The sequence below is a fragment of the Hemitrygon akajei genome, chromosome 3 (assembly GCF_048418815.1).
Source record: "Hemitrygon akajei chromosome 3, sHemAka1.3, whole genome shotgun sequence".
Taxonomy (NCBI): Eukaryota; Metazoa; Chordata; class Chondrichthyes; order Myliobatiformes; family Dasyatidae; genus Hemitrygon; species Hemitrygon akajei.
The window spans coordinates 139,556,670-139,583,789 of NC_133126.1; positions in this window are offsets into that span (position 1 = coordinate 139,556,670).

The window sequence follows — 27,120 nt, forward strand, 5'->3', positions numbered from 1 at the left end:
GGGAACACATCATCTCCCAGTCCCAGAACATTGTTAGCTCTTCCCCCACCTCCATCTGTATTGCTTCCCAGAAAATTTACCGGCTAGATCACTAGATGGAGCTCTCTACTGAAGTGAGAATTTGTGCCTGGAGCTATGAGTTAGTGATGTTGACCCATCTTGGTGAAGCTTGGTTGAAAGGCTTTAGAGAAGCCTACAGCCATCCACATTTCTTCCCCATAAGGGTTTTGTTTTGTGTTCTGATACTAATTTGCGATGGAGTAGTGGGCAACATTTATAAATGAATAAATGTTTATCCACGTGAATACATGAAGATTGGTCAAAAGGCCTGTAGATATATAATATTCAAAGTAGTTTGAACTTATGCAAATCTTTGTGTGAAGCAGTGGATGAATTATTGCATACTAATTACACAGCAAAAAGACTGATGTGTTCAGTACTGAAGATAAAATGTTCTGAAAATATCCTTAGGCAAAACATAGCCCGGTAATGTACTCTAATCTTGTGGTTAAATGTACTTCCCAGAATGGAAGAAAGAAATCTACTGCAAATCCGCTTTTGGCCTATTAGAAACTAATGGGATTCTATCAACTGGAGTGAACACTGCAGTGGAAGGCTGGAGTGTTCACTGAGATCTTTAAACTCTCACTTCTAGTCTGAGGAACCCACCTGCTTCAAACAGGCTCCATTTATACCTGTGCCTAAGAAAAAAAGTGGTAACCTGCCACAATGACTATTGTCCAGTAGCACTTACATCCACAGTGATAAAGTGTTTTGAGGGGTTGGTGATGAAACGTAATACTCTGACCTGAGAAGTGACTTGGATCCACTCCAATTTGCCTACTATCACAACAGGTCCACAGCAGATGCCATTTCATTGGCTCCTCTCTCAGCCCTGGAACATCTGGTCTGCAAAGATGCATACATCAGGATGCTCTTTATCAGCTCAGCATTCAATACCATCATCTCCTCAAAACTAATCAATAAACTTCAAGATCTTGGCCTCAATAACTCCTTGTGCAATTTGATTCTTGATTTCCTCACTTGCAGACATCAGTCATTTTGGAACAGCAACAACATCTCCTGCACAATCTTCATCAGCACAAGTGCACCACAGGATTGTGTGCTTAGGCCCCTGCTCTACTCACTTTACACTTATGACTGTGCAGCTATGTACAGCTCCAATGCCATATTTTGTAGGTTTAATCAAAGGTCGTGACAAATCTGTATATAGGAGGGAGATGGAAAATCTGGCTGAGTGGTGCCATAAAAACAACTTCTTACTGAATGTTAGCAAGACTAAGGAGCTAATTTTTCACTTCAGGAGGAGGAAACCAGAGGTCCAGGAGTCAGTCCTCATCAGAGGATCAGAGGTAAAGAGGGTCAACAACTTTAAATTCCTTTGTGTTATTATCTCGGAGGGTCTGCCTGGGCCTAGCATATAAATGCAATTCCAAAGCACAGCAGCATTTCTGCTTCCTTAGGAGTTTGCGAGATTTGGCATGACATTTAAAACTTTTACCAAATACTATAGATGTATCGTGGAGAATTTATTGACCGACCTTATCGCAGTTGGGTATGGAACCTCACGACTCACACCGCCAGGTTCAGGAACAGTTATTACCCCTCAACGATCAGGTTCTAGAATCAATGGGGATAGCTTCACTCAACTTCACTTGCCCATCATTGAAATAATCCCACAATGTATGGACTTAACTTCAAGGACTGTTCATCTCATGTTTTTGATATTTATTGTTTTTTTTTATTACTATTATTTCCTTCTTTTAGCACTTGCACAGTTTTTGTCTTTTGCACATTGGCTGAATGCCCAAGTCAGTGTGGTCTTTCACTGATTCTATTATGGTTCATATTCCATATGGACTTATTGTGTATGCCCACAAGAAAATGAATCTTAGTGCTGTGTATGGTGACATATATGTACTTGGATCACAAATTAACTTTGAACTAGTAATAGAACAATATTTGGCTGGCAAGGAATGGTGTATTATTCGGGATGTTGGAAAAAATAATGATTTACCCTTCTTTTTTCAAAATTAAAATGGAAAAATGATTATAACGTTTTTCCATACTGTAACCTGAGGAGAAGTGTAAATCTGATGCCTGAAATTTCAGGATGCCTCTATTTTGAGTCACTAGATGGCAGTGAACATCACCATTTGGAATGAGCAGGCTTGTCCTTCCTGAACTAGTGAATGGAGAGCACTTCAAGAAAAATACCTTTAATTTCTAAATTGATATCAGATGAATACAATTGGAAAGTGGTGTACAAAAACAATGCTAAAATGGATAGATAATATCAAATAAAAAAAACGTTCAAATTGAATAGGCTGATGAAAAAGAATGTGTTTTTATGGTTCTTCAAGCATTTCGGGAAAGGTATTTGGCTTAAATAAAATATCATTAAGTATGCATATAAACGTAGCTGAAAGTGGGTTGAGCATCTGTGTACATAATTTCCAGAGGTTTAATTTTTATATTTTATTCTGGAGTACTCCAAAAATGAAGGATCCCAAATCACATGATAGTCATCCTGTCAAATGTTAGAGTTCAGCGAAAACATGACCCTGTGCTCACAAGTCAGGAGATGAATGACGTTTAGAACAATCAAATCCTTGTAAAATCTTTCAAGGGGTGATGACATCTGTCTGAAAATGTGAACTTTAGTCAAATGTAGTTGAAGCTGAAGGGATGGCAGCTTTCGACAGTTCCAAACTTAAGGGAACACTGTGGTCAGGATATTTCATTTTTGTTTTCATTTGAGGATCATAGGGCAAAATGATAGTGGAATAATATTGTTGCAAAGTCTAGTATGAATGAGAACAAATTTACTTAACAGTGTAAAATATAGACACATTTCATGTGGATTTACTAATATGTTAATATTAACACCATGGTATTTAAAATAATTGTTTCCATATAATTCAATAGCAAAGTTTGACATACTTAAGACCCTTACCATTCATTATGTGATAATTTCAAGTTTCTTGAAAGAATCATTTCAATCCCAAAGATATAGTAAAAGTCCTATAGGAATTTCATGGAGTGTTGCAGATGAATACAAACTGTGAACACCATTGCATTTAAATTTCACATTTGAAATTTTCTTTAATAACTTGCAGTACAAAGTTCTGAAGTATAATGACAAGGTGCTGTATAAGAGATTTATCTCAAGATACTAAGATAAAAAAAATCTTGACACATTTGATCAAAACAGTGGAAAGCTGCAGTATATACTCAAACACCCGTGTGGCTCATTAACTGCACTGCTAGATTAAAACAGGTCAGAATAGCTGAAAATCAGTGGATACTTATTAAGGACTTTGCTGTCAAAAATACAGTTATCTCCTGTATAACCTACAATGTATCTTTGGTTCCACAGCTACCTTGATCACCATTCCCTCATCTCAACTCTTGGATAGACTTCAATCCACTCTCCCAGTTGCTCGACCTCTGAACCATCTGTTCAATTCCTGCATTTCTGGAGTGTTATTTCTCCCTAGTGGAAGATTGACTCTCTAGCATGGTTTAAAGAGTCCCACAAATACGTATACTGTATCCCCCTTTTCCACAATTATTCCTCATCCTTTGTCTCACAAACATGAGAGGGCACCACATATGCTCTTTTTTAACAGCATCATGTTCATCACCCAATGGATAGTTTTCAGCAATCCGTAGTTGAATATCATGACAGAACTTCTCACCCCCTCTCTTTTCAGAATTCTGTAGGGCACTATCCATCCTGAAATATTCTATCTCACTCTTTTTAAATAGTGAAACGTTGAGATCCAAGAAGGCCTAGTGATTCAAATTTATACTAAAATGTCATGGATAGATACAGAAATTAATCTAAATGAAAAAAGAAATTCTACCCTTTTACCAGTGAAGTAAAACTTGAGGGGTAAAAACTATGTTGCAAACAGTCAAACCCCTAGTTAGACTATACCCTAAGGTATGTAAGCAGTTCAAGGCAATAGAGTTTAGGAAGGATATACTGGCCACAGAGGGATTATAGTGTAGATTTCCAGAATGATAAATGACTCCAAGATTGAATTACCAGTAGAGATGACAGAAACTGAAGCTGTATTCCCTGGAAATCAGAAAGTTAAGGAGTAATTTGATAGAAATTTACAAAATATTAAGGGGAACTTGCAGAATGGATAGAAGCTATTTCTATTCATTGGAGAACTAAAACAGGAGGAAATGTCTAAAATTAGAGCCAGACTTCTCAGGAATGAAGCCAGGAAACACTTACCTGGCCTCCCAATCTGCCCCACCATTTAATATTCTCATGGATAATCTGCCCCAGATCTTAGCTCCTCTTTACTGCCAGTCGTCACCACCCTCAATTCCCTGGTCTCTCAGATAAAAACCTAATCACTCATTAAGTACATCTAATGATACACCAACTTTACTCCTGTTCATACATGCCTGAAAACAAAAGGTGATTCTACTTGCTCCCAGACATGTCCTTACTGTGGGATCATGTATCTCTTATATATTTCAATTAATTTTATATCTTGGCAAAATGTCCACAACTAATTACAAAACCTTGCATCTTGAGTGTAGAATTCTAACATAATGAGAGGAATTTAAAAGTTCCATCAATGTAATTCTGCTGACATAAATTTTTATATAAAAATGAATCATTCTTTCCATGTATTGTAAAGTGCAGAGCTATATGTGTATTAAAATGGAGGCATATAAATATGTACCTCCAAGATTTCAGCAGATGTTTGACCTACTAGGATAATGGTATTATAACATAACAATTATAATACCTGTAAGGAGTTTGTACATTCTCCTCGTAACTGTGTAGGTTTTTCCAGGTGCTCCAGTTTCCTCCCATAGTCCAAAGACACATCAGTTGCTAGGTCAATTGATTATTGTGAATTGCCCTGTGATTCGGCTAGGGAAAAATCAGGGGATTGTTGGGTGCTGCAGCTCAAAGGACTGGAAAAGCCTATTCAACACTGTATCTCAATAAATAAAAAAAATGATGGAATGTTTAATCATTCACAGCACCTCGACCATATTTTACCATATTTATTGAAACAAATGTAATCTTTACTTCGCCCTATTGAAGCATGCACTGATAATTATTTTCTACTTCAGTTTTTAGACTCCATAAAATACAGTCCTACATTTAGGATTAATGACACAGTATCCCCATTCTACAATATTAACGTATTGGAGATTGAACGAAAACATTCCTCCAAAACTGTTTTGAGAGGTTTTAACACATGCACTCCACATTGCTGATCATACAATTTAACTGCTTAAACTGACATTTCTAATGTTCTTAAAATTCCAAGAGTCATTTTCCAACATTACTATTGCTAGTTCTTTCTCCACTCATATGATCTATGGTGTTTTTTCAATCTCTACATTAGTTGCCTAGTGGGTCATTTGACAACTTGAACGTTCTCTGGAATACTTACCTGATTTGTTGACTGATTTGCATTTGGGTTCGCAAATGGAAATCACTGGAAAAATATGTTTTCACCAGTGAGAGATTTAATTAGTAGTTAAAGTTATGATATTAATTAATTAGCTTTCTGCATTGTTTATGACCTAGGAATGAGAAACTGATTACAGACTGGAAATTAAAGATTAAGTTGAAAATTTCCCTTACCGTATCCATTGTTGCAAAACACCCACCCCTAGATCTTCACCGCCAGGAAATTCTACACCTTCACCTACACCACCACACCCCACCTCGCTGAGTGCTGTGAATCATCATGAGGGATCAGTTTGGTTTAATTAACAGGAGGTTTGACATTTATTGAGTGCCATGTGCCTCCACTGATGTAACAACCTTCTGACACAAAACTGAAGTAAACTCCGTTAGTTACTACCAATTGTCAAATTGATTGATCCGGTTCTATAATCTGGCAACAAGTTGGAACATATATATAGTGAAAATGTGGAGCTAATGTATCATTATACCGTTACTGCTCCACATTCTGTCAAGGACATGTGAAATTGCCAATTATATTTTAGGAAATTTTTGTTATGGTTTTCATCCTGCATTGATCAAAGTAATAATGATCCTCATTGTAAAATAGAATTGTAGGAATTTTACTTTTGTCAATGGGAAGACAAGTTGAGTAATGTGTTCCTGAGATACCACCGCAGAATGTCACCCTTTGCACTGATACCCATCCCCGTGTCCTTCAGCACAGATCTTGCAACAAATTCCATGCAAGAGGCGGATTTGATGAAACATCAGGGGGATTTTTAATGTGTCTCACCCAGCTGGGAAATTTATAGGAAGTGATGACCCTCAGATTTTGCACTGAACTTCCAATTATTTTTGATTAATTTTAATTTTGAGCAAGACTAAGGTTAGATGCATTTTGGATTTTGGACATGTGAATACGGTTAAAATGAAAATTAAAAACAGAAAATATTAGAAACTCTCAGCAGGCATTGATGGAAAAAGAAAGAAAAAAACAGGGTGTACATTTCATGCCAAAGTCCCCTTGCCAATTTTTTTATTTTGAATTATGTTAAAACTTAGCTGCTGCAATGATCATATTTTGAATTGGTTAGCTATGAGTCATTGCTCTGTGCCATTATCACACTGTGGAGTGCAGAATATGCTGCATCAATGATATCAGAATGTGTTCTACTGTGAAATCTTTCAATTCTGCTTCTTGCCAGTAAGGCATGGCTGCATGCTGTTTAATGGCAGTTGTCAAAGCAGAAAATCTGAGCTCCCTGACATCGCTCAACTGGGTAGTAACTGTAAAGAAGCAAGCTTGTGACAAGCTCAGTAAGGTGTCAAGTGATGTATCAATCATGTTTCTGATTATTTTTGAATAAAGTCTGCATCATTAGGTATACAAGTATGAAGTGTGAAGCTTTTGAGGCACTGCCTCAGCAACAGCTCTCCTCTTTTGCCTCTAGCCACCTGTGTAAACTAGATCACCCACTGCTTCTTCCTCTCAATCCGTTAAAATATCAGTGGCTTACATTGTAGTCTGGTGTCTGTTTAAGTGATGATGACACTCTAGTGTGGCTTTTTTTTTGCTGAATATGTGCTTCGTGCGTATCTGTGATGAGAGAAAAGTGCACCTGATAAATGCATCTGCAGGCTGTTCCTAATGTAGTTCTATAGATAATGCATGACATATTTCACAGCACACCATATTTATTACTTCACACCAGCTAACACATTATGAAACAGATAAAGCTTGCCATTACAAGTATGACAACAAGAGCATGGATCTTTCCTTTAGTGTTGTCTATCACCTAAATGTGTATCCATGTGATGACCTCTGTTTTTATTAAATCTTTCATGGATATGGCAGAGCCATCATTTATTACCATCTCTAAATGTCCTTGGAATGAAAGGGATTTTTTTCAGAAGGCAGTCGCTTTTATTGATATCAGCTGGAGTCATTTACAGGCAAGATCAAGTAAGGACACTTAATTTGCTTGCTGGGGAATCTGCTACTAAACCCACACCAGCTTAGACATGATTTGGGAACAGCGAGTCTGTTCATTTTACTGGAGAGGAATGGCTGCGAGGGATAGTAATTAGGCAATTTTCTTTTAATTAACTAAGTTAGCTTAAAAATGTTTTAGGGAACCAGTTCGACTTTTTGTGACAATCTACTTGGTTATAATCACCAGCAATGATATTAAATTATTTTTTAAAATTACAGATTTATTTAATTAACAATTTAAATTCTGTCGCTATTTGGTGGAAATCATGACTCTATATCATTACTCCAGGCCTTTGTATTACTCGTGTAATAATGTGATGGCTTTGCTGCATGTTGGCAAGTCTGTTGATCTTAAAGATAGAACCCTTATTTACCGTACATCTGATAGAGGTGCCTCCCTTTCTGTCAAAAATGCACAGCTTGGTGATTGGGTTGTCAAATGGAATCAGACTGGGATTTCCTTGAGGTATGTGGAGAGGAAACTCCTACGGAAACCTTTTGGGAACTAAGGGAAGCATTTACCTTGTATAGGCAACAGCTGTTGGGAATTCCAGAGTTCAAGCCATCCCTTCTCTTCCTGTCCCATTTAAGTTGAGACACTGATAATGTCATCAGGCTGCAACTTTGCTTGGCTAATTACTCTCCCATCTGCTTTTTGTTGAAGTGTTGGCAAAAGCCTGTGCTCTACACTAAAATGTAAAAGGTCACATTGGGGTCAGGTGACCCCCCCTGGCCTGGGATAGTGGGAGGGGCAGGAGCTGGGTGTGATGAGGAGCAAAGTTGGAGGAAAGATAGCTTTTAAAAGAGGTAAGGTTTTAGTTTCTGTAATACACACTCTACCACCTCTCTTAACTATTTTGGCCTTACGTATGACTTTCTGTTCAGAAACATTTACTATGTCACAGCAACTTTTATTTAATCATCTGCATGGCAGGAGCAATTTTATGGAAGGTAATAGGCATTCAACAATGCGGTTTAAAACTAAAAGATAGCCGACAGATAGCCAGTATAAAGAGTGAAGGGAGGAGGTGGAGCTGGAGCATGTAAGTGATGGGTTGATCTAGGTGAGGAGAGTGATAGGTTGATGGAGGGGCAGAGAGAAGAAATAGCACCAGGTTCTGGGAGGTGTCAGATGGAAGTGGCAAAGGGCAGGTGATGATGGAATCTGTTAGGAGAGAAAGGTAGAACCTGGAATCACGTGAAGGAGGTGGGGAGGAGAACCAGTGTGGAGGGCCTTGTGGGTGATGTGCGGATGGAGAATCAAACAGGAAGTGGGTCACAGAGGCAGGAGTGAGTGTAGGAAGAGCTGGGTAGGTCAGAAGGAGAAAGAAAAAGGATAGAGGGAGAACAATTTACCACAACTTGTACAATTAGGTGTTCATGCTGTTAGGTTGAAGACTTTCTCAACAGAATATGAAGTACCATTCCTCTGGTTTGCAGTCAGCCTCAGCCTGGTAGAGGAGGAGCTAAAGAGTGGGTGTGGCTGTAGAAATGGGGAGGTAAGTTAACAGGACTAGTGATGTGATCCAAGCAGTCATGGCAGATGGAGCATAGGTACTCAGTGAAGAAGAATGCTCAGTTTGTGCCTGGTATTAGCAAAGTAGAGGAGGACATGTTGGGAGCACTGGATGTAATAATATGGCTGGAGGATACGCACATGAATGAGTGCCTCACCTGGAAGGGTTATTTAGGGTCCTGGATGGTGGTGAGACAGGTGTTACACTGTCTATGGTCATGGGGGTAAGTGCCTGGGGAGGGCAAGGGAGAAGGATCAGTGAATCAGGAAGTTATTGAGAGCTACCAAATTACCAAGGGATTGATGTATTTCTTTACTCCCTTTACTAATGTATATATCTCACTATTGTTGTGACCCCTGACCCTCTTGCACATCCCATATCCTGTTGAATCTCAGTTTTTGGTCTGCCCCAGAAGTGAGTTTTGATCTTTGTAAAATTGTTTGGGAATTGTGGTAGAGTTTACTGAAGAACATGGAGCAAAGAGAGGCAGAATCACACAGGATAGATTGGAGGCCCATGTTAACCCAGACTATCAGTCTTCCTGCAGATTTTCCACATTTCCATAGGCTTTCCTTAGCATAGAAAATAAAGAGTGAGTAGAGAGGTGATGAGACTGGTGGCACAGATGAGGTGAAGAAAAGGATGTGCAAGAGAAAACTGGAGCCAAGATGGTGGGATGCAGAATAGACCTTGCTTCATAAGGTGGGAGAAATGAACCTAAAGGATCCTATAGTAGGAACGAAAGGAAGAGGTAATGGTGAGGGGAGCAAGGGAGAATTAGAATGGAGCAGGCACTGAAAAAATGAGCCATCAAAATGGCTGCTTTGTCATGTTCAACTCCTTGGACTTTAGCAAGAGGTTTGGCAAGTTCCAGCATGATAGATTGGTTTAGAAGGTGAGATCATGAACAACTAGCCAGCTGGATACAAAATTGGTATGGTGGAAGGAGTCACCAATCGTCACCAGGATTGTTTTACAAACTAGAGGCCTGTGACCAGTGGTGTGTCTCAGGAATCAGTGCTGGGTCCTCTGCTATTTTCCATATATATAGGCAATTTGGATGAAACATAGATGGTATGATTAATAAATTTGCGAATGATATCAAAATTGGCAATGTGCCAGACTGTGAGGAAGGTTGTGTAAGGTTAGAACAGGTTTCTAATTAACTGGAAAAGTGGGTAAAGGAACAGTTGATGGAATTTAACCTCGATTGTGTAAAGTAATACATTTTGGTAAGTTGAACCAGAGCAGGATTTTCACAATAAATGACATGCGTTGGGCAGCGTTATAGAAAAGAGAAACTTAAAAAGATGAGTACACAATTCCCTAAAATTGATAAGCCTGGGTAAACAGGGTAGTGAAGGAGGTGTAAGGAATCCTTGCTTCATTGGCTGGGGCATTGAATTCAAGAGGTGGGATGTTATGGTACAGATGTAAAGGACATTGGCAAGACAGCCTCCTGCAATATTGTGTGCAGTTCTGGTCATTGTACTATAAGAAAGATGCAATTAAGCTAGCAAAAATGCAGATAAGTTTCACAAAGATGTTGCCAGAACTGTTTGGTTTTAGGTTATGAGGAGAGAATAGAAAGGCAGGGACTATTTTTGCCTGAGCATAAAAGGCTGAGGTGTGACCTTACAGAGGACCTTATATAAAATCATGATGTGTATTGCTAAGGTGGATTTCCCAGAACAGCAGAGTCTAAAACTAGGGAGCATAGATTGAAGGTGAGAGGGGAGGTTTTAAAGGGGACTTGAGAGGTATGTTTTTCCACACAGAGGGTCAAGTGTATATGGAACATTCTGCCAGAGAAAGCAGTGGAGGTGGTGGAACTACAAAGTTTAAAATACATTTGGACAGGTTCATGGATAAGGTTTACAATGATATGAACCAAACACAGGCAAATGGGGCTAGCTAACCTTGGTTAATATGGGCAAGTTGTGCCAAAGCCTGTTTCCGTGTTTCTAACACTGTGACTTTATTAAACTTAGACTATTGCACAAAGGAACAGAAATATATCCAGGAGGCAACTTTGAAAAGTTAGATAATTATTCTTTCCCTTATTTGCATCATCATCACCATCATCATGGACCCTCTCCACCCACCCACCCCCCCCCTACCCCCACCACCCAGGTCATGCACTCTTCTCGCTGCTCCCATTGGAAAAAGGTACAGGAGCCTCAGGACTTATACCACCAGGTTGAGAAACAGTTATTATCCCTCAACCATCAGGCTCTGGAACCAAAGGGGATAACTTCACTCAACTTCCCTTTCCCCATCATTGAAACATTCCAATGCCGATGGGCTCACTCTCAAGGATTCTTCATCTCGTGTTCTCGATATTTATTTATTATTATTATTATTATTATTATTATTATTATTATTATTATTATTTATATCTTTTGGATTTTCACAGTTTGGTGTCTTTTGCACACAGGTTGAATGCCCAAGCTGGTGCAGTCTTCCATTGATTCTATTATGGTTATTATTCTATTACTGAGAATGCCTGTAATAAAATGAATGTCAGGGTTGTATATGGTGAAATATATGTACTTTGATAATAAATTTACTTTGAACTTTGCGATCGCCTGTGCCTTGCCAGCCTAGAGAAACTGATCACACACCAAGCATGTTACACCCTGGCACAGAACCTGCTGCAGGCAGTAAATGTCCTGAAACAAAATCAGTCAACATTCACAGAAAAATTCTCACAGTTCCTTTGAGTTTGTTTCTTTTGGATGCCTAAACACATTTCTTTCCCATTTTATATATTTTAGTTAAACAAAAGTAATTCAGTGCATTCAGAATATACATTAGCCATAACAGAAGGATTTTGTAGCTCAGAGAATATTTTCTTACACAGGCAATTCCTTTCTGTGTCTCTATATGAACAATGATAACACCTTACATACATTTGAGGGTGGTTTATTATTTATGCCAAAATAATTGCTAAATGCTGTTTCAACACAGGACTGGGTGATTAATCCTAGTTTGTACATTAAATCCTTTACATTTAAATAAAAACATTTCTTATTAAAAGTTTGCAATATCATGAAGGATCCTACCCATCCTGATCATGGACTGTTTGTTCCACTCTTTATAGGGAAGAGGCTAAGCAGCATCCATGCCAGGACCATCAAACTCAAAAAGAGTTACTTACCCAAAGCCACTAGGCTGATCAACAGCTCGTCCAATTAACCCACCCCACGGCATCCCTCACCACCACCACTACTTCATCATCTCTTGTCAGAGTCCCTTACGTACAGATACTGCTGTGCCCACCACCTCTGTATGCTCATATAATCAGTCTATGCATGTAAGCTGATCTTATCTACTTATATTTATTGTGTGTTTTAAAAATGATGTTCTTTATGCTTATTGTGTTTTTTAATGCTGCATTGGATCTGGAGTAACACTCATTTATTTCACTTGTGTACTGAAGAATGACAATAAACTTAAAGTCTTTCCTTCATATTGATGCAGTGCATTAGAACTGCGCCAGCTCACCTGGTATTGGCTTATATTTATTAGATGAATTCTCAGTTCTTGATATCATCTGGGACTCGTCAACAGAACCACAGTGGTAAGATATTACTGCAGAGTATAACAGCACAGAAAGTTTAGTGAGCTTTCTTCTCTTAAATCACCCTAACAAATAATGCAATTTCTCATAATTAGTACAATATCAGTTTTGACTTACAAAGTGAGCGCAGACGACACTTTCAATCTAAATATTATTTTATGTTTACATTGAAATGCAGTCCAAATGCACAATGCATTTGAAATGTCGAAGGATATGGAGGAGAAATACTGAAACTCTGCAGAGGAGGAGTAAACTACCGAATCTGCTCATCATCCATTTCGTTTTCTGCTCTTTCCCAATGGCCTTTGCATCTAGGAATTTATCCAACCTCTGCTTGAAAGTATTCTCTAAGTGATGAAATTTCTTCTAATGTTCTACAACATATCTGAGAATACAGTCCTATCATTGTAATCCACTCCAGATGAAACATTGTCTCTGGATACATTCCTCTCAAAATTTCATAAGTGTCAAATAGGTCCCTTCCCATTTTTCTATCATTTTATAGGTACTGAGAGCTGAGAAGAACATGAGCTGACATTTTTCTTGTTCCACAATACCCAGTCTAAGATAGCCTGCTTCTTAGTTATACTGAGCTACAAAACAATCCCGTGCACGCTCCCAGAAAAATAGAGTGGTATAGATAGGGTAAATGCAAGTAGGCTTTTTCCAGTGAAGTTGGGTGGGGCCACAACTAGAGATGGATTAATGGTGAAAGGGGAACATGAGGGGAAACTTCTTCACTCAGAGGGTTGGGAGAGTGTGCAACAAGCTGCCAGTAAACTCGATTTCAACATTTAAGAGAAGTTTGGATAGGTACATAGATGGTAGGGGTATTGAGGGCTATGGTCCTGATGCAGGTCAATGGAAGTAGGCAGTTTAAATGGTTTGGCATGGACTGGATCGGGCAAAGGGCCAGTTTCTGTGTTCTACTTTTCTATGACTCTATGACTTGATACTTGGCCCACTGCAGTGGTATCATCTGCAAGTTAGAACATGGAACATAGAAATCTACAGCACGTTACAGGCTTTGTGGCTCACAATGTTGTACCGACCATGTAATCCGCTCTAGAAACTGCCTAGAATTTCCCTACCGCATAGCCTGGTATTTTTCTAAGCTCCATGTATCTATCTAAGAGTAACTTGTAAATTAGCTTGTGAATGGAGTTAGATGGAATCTGGCCACACAGCCATCAGTGTTTAGAAAGTAGAGGAGGGGATTAAGGGTGCAGCCATGCAGGGCACCAGTCTTGAGAGTAATTGTGGTAGAGGTGTTGCTGCCTCTCCTAACTGACTGTTCCCTGTTGATTAGAAAAGCAAATGATTCAGTTGCAAAGTCTTGGGGTTTGGAGATGAACTTGTTTGGATCTATTGTACTGAAAGTGGAGCTGTAGTCAATAACAATAGTCTGATGTGGACGTCTTTAAGGTCCTGGTGCTTCAGAGATGAGTGTAGGACCAGTGAAATGGAGCCTGCTGTAGATCTATTTAGTGGAAGGTGAATTGCAGTGGGTCAAAGTTGTCTGGGAGGCTGCGGTTAATGTGTGTGATGACCAGCCTCTTGATCCACTTCATGATGGTAGAAGTCATCATTAAGGTGTGTTGTCTTGTTTTTCTCATGTACCAGGATAACAGAGGACTTCTTAAAGCCTCTATCTTCTTGAAGTTCTTAAATTTTAAAAAAGACCCAAGTAGAACTTAAAAAGCTTTATTGTCGGTTTTGAAGTCAAAGTTAAATGCTGGAAACACTCATTACCTGTGGAAAGAGAAGCAGAGTTCACATTTCAAATCTGAGACTCTTCATCAGACTCATCTCAGTCCTGAAATATTTAACTGTTTCTTTCCACAGATACTACCCAACTCACTGGGTGTTTCCAGCATGCCCTGTTTTATTTCAGTTCATATCTGCAGATTCTTTATTTTCAGTACTGTGGCAGCCTTGCTACAAGCAAACATGTACTCTTGGTTGTTAATGTAAATATCTAATCAGCCAATCATATGGCAGCAACTCAATGCATGTAGGTGTTCTGACATAGTCAGTCGGTTCAGTTGTTGTTCAGATCAAGCATCAAATGGAGAAGAAATGTGATCGAAGTGACTTTGACTGTGGAATGATTGTTCGTACCAGATGGGGTGGTTTGAGTATTGCAGAAACTGCTGATCTCCTGGGATTTTCATGCACAACAGTCTCTAGAGTTTATAGAGAATGGTGCGAAAAACAAAAGTAAAGATGCAGTGAGTGGCAGTTCTCTGGGTGAAAACACCTTGTTAATGAGAGAGGTCAGAGGAGAATGGGCAGACTGGTTCAAGCTGCCAGGAAGGCGACAGTAACTCAAATAACCACGCATTACAACAGTGGTGTGCAGGAGAGCATTTTTGAATGCAGAGCATGTTGAACCTTGAAGAGGATGAACTACAGCAGCAGAAGACTACTAACACAAACTACTAGCCACGTCAGTAGGTTCAGGAGGTATCAAGTTGCTTCAAATAGTTGGAGAGAGTCATTATATTTTGTTTAAAAAGGTGTATAGCTTTAGGGAAAAATGGCAAATCCAGAGTAGTAAACTTTTCTCCTCATTGGGATAGATATTGATTCATCAAGTTGGAATAATTTTATTATTGCCACATGTACCGAGATAACAGTGCATCTGTATGCATACTGTTCATACAGATCACATCATTACACTATGCATTGAGGCAGAACAGGATAAAAACTATAACAATCCTGAATAACGAGTAACAGCTGCAGAGAAAGTGCATTGCAGGTAAACGTTAAGGTGCAAGATCACAATGATGTGGATTGTGGGGATAAGAATCCATCTTGTTGTACAAGGGAAATATTTAATAGTCAAATAACAGTGGGATAGAAGTTGTCCTTGAGCCTGATGTCCATGCTTTCAATCTTTGTGTCCCACGCTAATGGAATGGCTATCCTTCACTAACGATATGAATACGTCAATACACGATTCAGCTTTTCCACAATGCTGTGTAGCATTGAATACAATTTTGGCCTATGCAGATGTAAAGTTTGTCATTTCCTTTCCTACCCCTGCATCTCCCCTGTTATATCCCATGATTCTTATTTGGGGTGTTGTTTTCTGTGCTACCGATGATGATATACAAGATCAGGAATAGTAGAAATATGCGGCATTAGAATTGCTGTGCTAATCCCAAATCTCATTAAGTGACCATAAGACCACAAAACCTGGGAGCAGAATTAGGCTATTTGGCCTCTCGAGTCTGCTCTGCCATTCCATCATGGCTGATTGATCATCCCTCTCAACCCCATTCTCCTGCCTTTTCCCTGTAATATTTGATGCCCTGACAAATCAAGAACTTATCAACTTCAGGCTTATATATACTTAATGACTTTGCTTCCACAGTCATTCATGGCAATGAATTCCACAGTTTCACTATCCTCCGGTAAAATAAATTCCTCCTCAACTCTGTTCTAAATAGATGGCCCTCTATTCCGAGGCTGTGTCCTCTGGTCTCAGGAAACATCTTCTCGACATTCACTCTATTTTGGCCTTTCAAAATTCGAAGGGTTTCAATGAGATCTCTCCTCATTCTTCTAGACTCTAGCAAGTACAACCCTGAGCCATCAAATTCTCCTCATTCCTGGGATCATTCTCTGGACCCTCTCGATTGGCAGCACATTATTTCTTAGATAAGGGGCCCAAAACTTCCCAGAATATGCTTAGGTACAATCAGACCAATGCCTTATAAAGCCTCACCATTATATCTTTGCCCTTATATTCTAGTCCTCTCAAAAAGCATGCTAACATCGGATTGACTTTTCTTACTGCCCACTCATCTTGCAAGTTAACCTTCAGGGAATCCTGCACAAAGACTCCAAGCTCCCTTTGCACCTCTGATTTTTGAATTTTCTCCCTGTTTAGAAAATAGTTTACACCTTAATTCCTTCTACCAAAGTGCATGATCATACACCTCCTGACACTGTATTCCATCAGCCACTTTTATTGTATTTCTTTGTTTATTTAGAGACAGAGTGTACAATAAGCTTTACTGGCTCTTCAAGCCACACCACCCTGCAAACCCCAACAACCCTGTACTCAGTGTTCAGTAAATCTTTGGACTGTGGAAGGAAACCAGAGGACTGGGAGAAAACCCACACATTCCAAGGGGAGGATGCCTGCACTGAACTCAGAAATATGATGCCCTGACCTGTAATAGCATTGCGCTAACAGCTACACTACAGCGGTGCCCTTCTTTCCCCATTCTCCCAATCTGTCCAAGTCCTTCTGCAGACTCCCTGCTTCCTCAACACTACCTGCCCTCGATGTATTTGTGTATCGTCTCCAAAGTTTAGTGATGATGGTACTAAACGGCGACTTCTTTGCTTGCATCTTTAGAAACAGCTCTATTTTCATCTTCAATATTTCTAATTTTCCCTTTCAGGGTTCCTCCGAAGACCCTAACCTGGAGTTGCACGCAGACTTTGGTTCTTTCCGGGAATGGGACCTGCTCTCGGGGTTTCACGACTGGCTGTTATTCGACATGCCAAGGAGCTTAGCTTGCCTTTGGAGTTCTGAGACCTCTTGGCTCTGCCCAGAGACCTGAGATCTTTGGGCACAGACCTTGGAAAATGTGATGCAATGGACTTCTAACATTGTAAACCAGTGAGTTGTTTGTTATGTCTCCCCTCTTGCTGTGAAATGGAGACACCTCTTTTTCCCTTATTAGGGAGAGGGAGAGCCTGTGTTATGTCAAATACAGGGTGAACGAATAGTCTGGAGTACTGCAGGTCTGTGTCTTTGCTGTTGCTTTGCTGCATGCTTGAGTGCTCGGTGGTGGGTGTCGATGCTTTGTTTGCTGGTGGGGAGAGGGGGGATCATTGCTTTGCTGCTGCGTACATGTAGGAGGGAGAGGAGCTGGGGAGGGACTTTGGAGCTCTAACATTTAACTGTCATTCATTCTTTGGGAGAGTTCCTCCATTTTCGTGGATGGTTGCGAAGGAAAAGCATTTCAGGATGTATATTGTATACATTTCTCTGACGTTAAATATACCTTTGAAACCTTTAAAACTTGATCACAGAGCAATCAATTCTGTCACTCAAATTGTTGACATATTGTATAATGTGAAAAGAAGCAGCCCCAATACTGATCCCTGCTAAGCACCACCAGTCACTGACAGCTAACCAGAAAATGCCCTCTTCGGTCCCACCCTTTGCCACCGGCCAGTCGGCCATTCTTTTAAATACGCTAGTATCTTTCCTGTAATACCATGGGCTCTTCTTAGCTTGTTAAAAGCCACAACAACGACTCCTTCACCTCAGACAGCTGAAGAAGTTTGGCATGAGTCCCCAAATCCTCAGGACTTTCTATGGGATCTCCATTCGGGGCATCCTAACTGGCACAGGAACTGTACTACCCTCAATTGCAGGGCACTGCAGAGAGTCGTGCTGACAGCCCAGCATACCTGTGGATGTGTACTTTCCGCTATTCCGGACATTTACCTCAGCAGGTGCGTAGAAAGGGCCCAGAGGATCATTAGGGACTTCAGCCACCCCAACCACAAACTGTTTCAGCTACCTCTGTCTGGCAAATGGTACAGTGGTATTAACACCAAGACCATCAGGCTCCAGGACAGCTTCTTTCTCAGCTTCTTGAATTACTTTCCTCTAACTAATGCCTCCTCAAACTCTTCAGCTATGTTTTTCAGAACCCTTGGGTGTATTCCTAATCTCAGAGGTTGGGAAAGTGTTGGAGGTCATTAATTAGGATAAGATTTTGAGGTACTTGAAAACTAATGATAAAATAAGACAAAGTCAAAATGGTTTCTGTAAAGGGAAATGCTGCCTGACAAATCTGTTTGAGGAAGTAACAAGCAGAGTGGACAAAGGAGAGGCAGTGGATGTCATTTACTTGTATTTTCAGAAGTCATTTGATAAGGTGCCACACATGAGGCTGCTTAACAAGATAAATCTCATGGCATTACAGTATAGCATGGATAGAAGAATGACTGACAGGCAGGAGGAAGTGAGTGGGAATAAAGAGGGCCTTTTCTGGTTGGCTGCCAGTGACTTGTGGTGTTCCTCAGCAGTCAGTATTGGGACTGCTATTTCACATGTTGTTGGTCATTGATTTAGATAATGGAATTGATGGCTCTGTGGCAAAGTTTGTGGATGATATGAAGATAGGTGGAGGGGAAGGTAGTGCTGTGGAAGCAATGTGATTTGCATCAGGACAGACAAATTGGAAGAATGGGAAACAAAGTGGCAGATGGCATACAGTGTTGGGAAATGTCTGATAACACATTTGGTAAAAGGAACAGAATTATCTAAATGGGGAGGAAATTCAAACATCGGAGGGGCATAGGGATTCAGGAGTCCTCGTGCAAGACTCCCAGGAGGTGAATTTACAGGTTGAGTTAGTGGTAATGAAAGCAAATGCAATGTTGGCATTCATTTCAAGGAGAACGGAATATAAAAGCAAGGAGATAATGCTGAGGCTTTATAAGACACTAGTCAGGCCGCACTTAGAGTATTGTCAACATCCTATATCTCAGAAAAGGTGTGTTGTCATTAGAGAGAGTACAGAAGAGGTTCACAAGGATGATTCCAGGAATGAAGGAGTTAACATATGAGGAAGGTTTGGCATCTTTGGGCCTGTACTCACTGGAATTTAGAATGTGGGGGGGGGGGAGGGATCTCACTGAAACCTACCGAATGTTGAAAGGATATTTCCTATGGTAGGGGTATCTAGAACTACAAGGCGCAGCCTGAAAATTGAGAGGCCGTGCTAGCTAAAAAAATTCTTCCTTACCTCTATTCTAAAGGGTTGCCTCTCAATTTTGCCACAGACTGCTGTGGAGGCCAAGACCGTGGGTATATTTAAAGTGTAATTTGATAGTTCCCTGATTGTCAGGGCATCAAAGGTTATGGCGAGAAGGACGATGTATGGGGTTGAGTGGGATCTGGGATCAGCCATGATGGAATGGCAGAGCAGACTCGATGGGCTGAATGGCCTAGTTCTGCTCCTGTGTTTTATCTGGTCCAGGTGACTTATCTGCCTTCAGACCTTTCAGCTGGCCAAGTACTTTCTCTTTAGTAATAGTAACTACACTTACATCTGCCCCCTGACACTCTTGAATTTCTGGCATACTGTTACTGTCTTCTACACTGAAGGTTGATGCAAAATATTTATTAAAGTTTGACTTATGGCTATACAAGTGCACACCACGGATGCTAATTAGAAACTGTTTGGCAACAGTCCCCTACCTAATTAAGTGGCATAGTGTCCTAAATAAACGAAGGGAATTTGATCGATTTTCTTGATTTAGTTTTTATTCTTTAAAAGTTGTCCCAAATAAATGGCTGTTGCAATCAATCAACAGCCCAATTAACTATAATCTACTGTAATCCGTAATTATACTATAAATAATTTCATAATTAAAAGATCCTAAAACTTAATCAGTTCGTCAGTCCACTATTGAATTAGATTTTCTTGCCTTGTGTTACATCCTTTTGACGTGCTTGTCTGGTGTTCCTTATTTCTATATTTTCAAACATCTATTTTCTCAAAACTAGCATGTTTGCTTCTTGCACTTTGAGGTAAACACTTTTAAAGTATGATATATTAGTGTACAAAAAGCAACAAGTCAGTGTTAAAATTGACAGAGTTCATATGGTATAGAGAGGCATGCACATTAAATTAAATTTACCAGGTTTTAGAGGGGCATTCTTGAGTCCTTAACATATTTTTTTTTATTTAGAGGTACAGCATGGTAAAGATCGGGGGGAATGTATGCTGGCACATCTGTAAGTTCACCCCATATGCATTTTCTTTTATGAGATTATTTTTTCTTCCAATCCTTGCACATGCAGTTGTGAAAAAAACATCAGAGAGAGTGAAAAAAATGCTTTCAATAAAAAGGTCATTTGTACCAACAGCATTAACAACAGGGAAATGTCTTTGAAAATGGCCACTCTAGTGTACACTAACATTTTTGTAGCACCAAACATATCACAACTGAATGATTTTGTAGTAGGTTATATAATCTGATTTTTTGACACTGAATCAGTTTTCTTTCACTTTTACGAATGGTGGATTTGAACAGTTACTCAGCTGTTCTAATAAATGTTTCTTGTGACAGTAGCAAGTCACTGATACGTATGTTTTTAAGGATATTTTCAGTGACTCTGCATCCAAACGGCAAGGAATTCCGTATGTTCATAAGCATCAGTAACACTGAACGGACCTTATCAACTGGATGGAAATGAACCCCAGCTGCAGCGGTGCAGCAAGCAACAAGAGCCCTTAGAGAGGAACATTGTGGGACAAGTCCAACAGGGCAGGGGCGGCTTTGGCCTGGCAGCAAGTGGACCCACCTGGCTGAAGGTCACGATTCCAGAGCAAGGAAGATGGTTGTTGAGGAAGTGCGACAACAAGAAGAGTCAGACAGATGTGCAGAGGCTGTGTCCCTGGCTACGCAGGGGCAATGGATGTGGCGGGAAAGCATGGAGAGGATGGAAATCAGCTGGAGGGACATTTGGGAGTTGGAAGCAACCAGACTCAGTTTTCTCATCAGAGCTACATATGATGTGTTTCCCTCACAAATGAAACCTCTACTAGTGGTTCGGTGAGGACCCAACTTGTTCCTTGTGCCCAATTCCCGCAGCCCTCAAGCATATCCTGGCAAGCTGCAAAACCAGCCTCACACAAGGCAGAAACACATGGTGTCACAACCAGGTCTTGAGGAGTCTGGTAATGGCAATCGAGACCAAGAAGATAGCAACCGACTCCTTGCCCCCTAGAATGACTAACACTCTGACTCCAGCAGCACTTGTCCGGGATGGAGGGAAAAGGCCAACTAATCTTCCTCCTAAACCAGAAACAGAACATGGCCTGTGACTGGAAATTGCTGGTGGATGTCAATTAACAACTCACCTTTCCACCGGAAATTGTTATCACCAACCTTAGGTCAGACTTGGTTCCCTGGTTCAATTCACTGCAGATCACCTACATTGTGGAATTTACAGTTCCATGGGAGGATTCAGTGGCTGAAGCATATCAGCACAAGACGCTACACTATGCAGATCTAGCACCTGAAGCTCAGGGACAGGGCTGGAAACCAAAGTTTGTCCTGTGGAAGTGGGTTGTTGGGGATTTATAGCCGCATCCACCATCAAATTGCCGAAGGAGCCAGGTATCCATGGTCAGACCCTACAGCAAACCATCGGAGCCACATCAGAGATGGCGGAAAGAAGCAGTCACTGGCTTTAGATCAAGAAAAAACATTGTCTCATTTATACTATGTACTGTACCAGCAGTTATGGTCGAAATGACAATATAAATGACTTGACTTGACTTGAAGCGAAATGACTTCTTCTGGGCTCCAAGATAGCATCAAGAGAGTGGGAGGACACCATTGTGGGGTGGGGGGAAGTGACTCTGGAATGCCAGAAGTTGTCAAGCCCTCTGGAGATGTAGCAGGGTAATCGATGAAATATCGAGAAAGGAGGGTGCCCCTGCGTCTCAACCTTCTGCCACTCACAACATCAAGGCAGTCTTGAGCAAGTGCTCACAACCCATTAGCACGGGGGATATTAACATCTTACCCTGTGTTTTTTGATTATTTTTCTTGTGACAGTAGCAAGTCATTAAGGATATTAAGTTATTAAGGATAGGTGTTTAGTTTTTTATTTTACTTCTATCATCTTGGAATTCTTATACCTGACTTGTAAAGAACCCTATCAGAATACTTCGGAACTGGGGCAGGATGAACTTGTTTGTGCTTTGTGGTTAACCGTCACAATTAAATACTTTATACTTCACAAACACATTGTCTCGTCATGGGAGATGTTCAGACAATGCAAGTGATGGCAGTTAGTGGAATCATATTTTTCTCAATTATAACTTGAAATATGTGATTTTTCTAGAAAGCAGCTGAACGTTTCAACTAACTGAATGAAGTCTTCTACATCACTCTGCCTGACAAATACAATTTGAAGAGTCAGCCACAGGGTGAGCGATTGAAACCCTGCCACTCCTGCCAGTGATGATAAGCTACATCTCCAGTGAAAAATGTGAAACAACAGCTCAGAATATCCTGTAGCAACATGATCGGTGATGTGTGGCAGTCTGAGTGCTGGTGACTTAGATTTTTTGATCTCTATTTCAAATTATTGTCATAGTCTTATCGAAAGAAGAAGCAAAGGAAAGGGATTTCACTAAATATTGTTCAAATTGTTTACACTTTGAGACTGGTGTATATATTATATATGTATTATCAGCACTTCTCTACATTTATCCAAATGGTCTATTTATGTTATGGCCATCAACTTAATGTTAGAAATTTGTGGTAAATAGGTTTTAATGTATCATGTCTTGAATAGAATAAGCATGACTGTATTAATCTTTCAAGTTTTTCTTAAATTATGAGACACATCTTATTTCATTCTGCCCTGGGGCTCTGGCAGTGCAAATATATCCTTTTAAGTAGCACCAAAAGGAATACAATTGTGCCAAGTAAACTTGGAATATAAATCTGGTGCTACACTTAATAACTCACAACCTTGAACTACAGTCCCAAAATTGAGGGTTCAATCTTGCAGAGTTTTTTATGCATACATCTTGCTTTGTTTTAAAATAAATATTAAAAAATACATTAAAGCAGGAACGGAGTACTATAAACCGATTTTTATATAGGCAAGTACTTCTATAGATATTTTTTTCTCCACACAAAGCACAATAGAAATCCGGGAATAGGCTTAGAAACAAACTGTATTACAAGCACAAGAAAGTTTACGGATGCTGGAAATCCAAAGCAATGCACTCAAAATGCTGGTGGATCTCAGCAAGTCAGGCAGCATTTATGGAAAAGGGAGAACAGCTGACGTTCCAGGCTGAGGCCCTTTTTCAGGACTGAAAAGAATGGGGAAGTGGCCAGAATAAAAAGGTGGGAGGAGGGGAAAGAGGCTAGCTGGAAGGTGACAGGTGGGCGGGAAAGGGCTGAAGAAGAAAGTATCTGATAGGAGAGGAGAGTGGACAATAGGATTAGAGATTCCCATGGAATGTTTTACACAACCAATAGAACATGAGAAGATTACATGCCCACTCTAACCTGCTCCGCTATTCAGTAAGATGGTGACCAACACTATGCCTTAACCTAGTTTCCTACTTAATCCACACATCTGCTCATTTCCTTATCAGTCTTGCATATTTTTAATGGCTCAGCATCCAAGCAGCAGAGATTTCTGTAAATTTATTAGCATTTGCGGAAAGAAATTTCTCCTCACCTTATTCCATCTTAGATGAGCACAGGAGGGAGAGTCAGCAGTGGACACAAGATGTCGCAATGGCCATGAAGCATTTTGCACAGGATAGAAGTTTATGCACTTAATGTCACTGTATTCAGCAGTTTCTATGTAAAATTTCAAATTTCAAATTCCTACACATGTTCTTGTCCAAAATGCCCAACCTCGATAGTCACCCATCCCACCTAATGTTAGCTCTCAGAGGAAATAGATTCACAGCATTTATCCTGTCAGCCAGAATTTTTATTGCCTCTATAAGATTATCTCTCACTGAGATCACATCAGTGGTAAAACTTGTGAGTCTATACTGCACTGAGCACAAAGCAAGTGAATCTGTGTTTAGATAGGCCAAGACTGCGCACAGCATTTCCAAAATGACCACAGTAAAGTCCTGCATACTTTCAATAAAGCTTCCCGCTTTTGTATTCCTACCTAGAGTAATGAAAGTTCTTAAAATGCAGTATATTTAATTATTTACTGTATCTAGATGTTTACTTTTTGCATCTCATGAACCAGTAAATGAATATCACTCTGTATACTCACTATTTACGTATTGCTTGTGTTTTTCTATTCTTCCTACGAAAGTGTGGATCCTTACAATTTCCCATAATCTGCCGCATTTCACCCATTGATTGACCAAATCTATATACTGTCGCTTTACAGACTCATTACAAACTCCTCCCAGTTCACTTTCTCATCTGGCCGACGTGAACATAATGCACTCTTTCTTTCATCTGAAACATGACTATAAATTGCAAACCTCTGAGGTCCCAAGGACCCCTGCAGGACCCTACTAGTTAGAATTTGCCAAACTGTAAAAGAGCTATTTATTGTAATTTGTTCTCTGTCCCCTTTAGCCAATGTTTTAACCAGACGATTATGTTACCCAGTTAATCCTATGACCCATCTGTAACCTAACAACCTTCAGTGTGATACTTAATCAAATGTCTTTGGAAGTTAGCTCTTTTATATTTTGAGTATTAGCCCCTTGTGTCCTCTTACACCATTGCACAAGAAAACTGCTGTAAATCAGGGACATGTGCCATCCTTTAGTTTTGAATGGCCACGAGAAAGAAATCAGAGCTATCATAAGTAATAGTAACTGTTCCCATTGAAGACTTCAGTGCTATGGTATAAATCACATGCCATAATTCCCTGGAGTTTAAGCACTAGAATAAAGTAGGTATAGTATTATCAGGAAGCAAGAGTAGTTTGGAAATACTAGGCAGATTGCTTTTGAACAAGAAAGCAGCTGTGTATATTTAATTAAGTTGAATTTAGCATACTGCCATACATCAGAACTGGAAACCTGGTCTATTATCATTGAATACAACCTTCATAAAGAAAGATGTGATTGTGATGAACCTGTTGGAATAAGAGACATCCAGCTCTGTGGATCCTGGAAGCAGCTTTCTCTTTCATTTTCACTTTGTCTATCCAGTGACTCTAGAAGCAGGTTGAGAGCACGCAGCATGGCATACTACATACTAATTTTCTCCCTTTTCTCTATGCCAAACGTACTTTACTTCAAATCTGAGATTACTTCTCACATAATTATTTAGAACCATTAGCACATTGAAATGTGTTTGAAAGACCTTGAAGTGAGATTAGCCTTATTAGACACAATTTTCTTCTGCCATTTAGAGTAAACCTGCAATAATTTGTCACTCTTGAGACTTTGGTAATGCCAGACCAGTAGATTTTGCAGACTATTGGATATTACACCTTGTAAATTCCAGTCACACTTATATTTCACTTTTTTAATGTTACATGGTAAAATAATAAGGTTTCCACTGAACCAGGTGAGATGGGGTGAGGGATTAGGAAATATTCAATCAACATTGTTGAACCCTGGTATTCTGGATTCCAACTGCCCTTCCAGTCAGATCCCAATCCAAAGTCAAGACCCCCAACATGGCTGTTCTCCAGACCCTGGCTCTGGTCATAATAAACATTTACAATTTGGAATCTAGGCTCTTGTTCCAGATTAATGAGTGAACCAGATACCAAACCATCCTAGTCTCAACCAAAAATGTTGACTATCCTTTTGCCTCCCCAAATGCTACTTGACCTGCAGTGTTCCTCCAGCAGTTTGTTTTTTGATCCAGCTTACAGCACCTGCCGTCTCAGGTACATCAGATGATCAAGATTTCCAATCAGATGTTAGTTTGTTGGAGTTTTTTGTCTCAATATTACTTATTTCCAGGTTCCCTTGATTTGGAGGGTAAAAGAGTTTTGGCCATTAACATCTCCTAATGTTCAGGGCACAGATAGATCTATGACATTTAAAAGAAAATTACCTCAGTTTCCTTCCCTTTCAGGAAGAATATTCTTCATCTCAAGCAAAACACAAAGCATGACTTCAGCTGGTGAGGCAAGTCTTCATGTAAAAATTGAAAAAAAAGTAATTTTGAAATTCAAAGAAAGATCACATTTTTTCAATCCATTATCTTGAAAATACAATAAAATATTCAAAGTTCAAAGTAAATTTATTACTAAAGTACATTTATATCACCATATACTTCCCTGAGATTCATTTTCTTGCAGGCATTCATAGTAAGTAGAAAGAGCCACAATAGAATCAATGAAAAACCATACGGCACAGATGGACAAGCAAACAACGTGCAAAAGACAACAAACTGTGCAAGTTCAGACAGACATACTTTATTGATCCCGAAGTAAACTGGGTTTCATTACAGCCGCACCAACCAAGAATAGTGAAGAAATATAGCAATATAAAGCCATAAATAATTAAATAATAAAAAGTTAATAAGTTCAAAAAGAAAAGAAACAAAGCAATAGATTTTGAGAACACAGGTCATAGATTCCCTTAAAAAGTCAATAGGTCGTGGGATCAGTTCAGTGTTGGGGTGAGGGGAGTTCTCGCATCTGGTTCAACAGCGAGGGGTAATGACTGTCCCTGAACCTGGTGGTGTGGGACTTATGTTTCCTGTACCTACTTCCTGATGGCAGCAATGAGAAGAGAGTATGGTGGAAGTCCTTGCCGATGGATGCTGCTTTCTTGTGACAGCGTTCCTTGTAAATATGCTCACTGGTGGGAAGGGCTTTAACTGTGATGGAGTGGGCTGTAGTTTATTCTGTTCAAGGGCATTGGTGTTTCCATACCAAGCCATGATGCAGCCAGTCTGTATACACTCCACAGCACATCTATAGAACTTGTCAAAGTTTTATATGTTATGCTGAACCCTTGGCAAGCTTCTAAGAAAGTAGAGGGACTGTTGTTCCTTCTTTGTAATGGCAGTTACATGC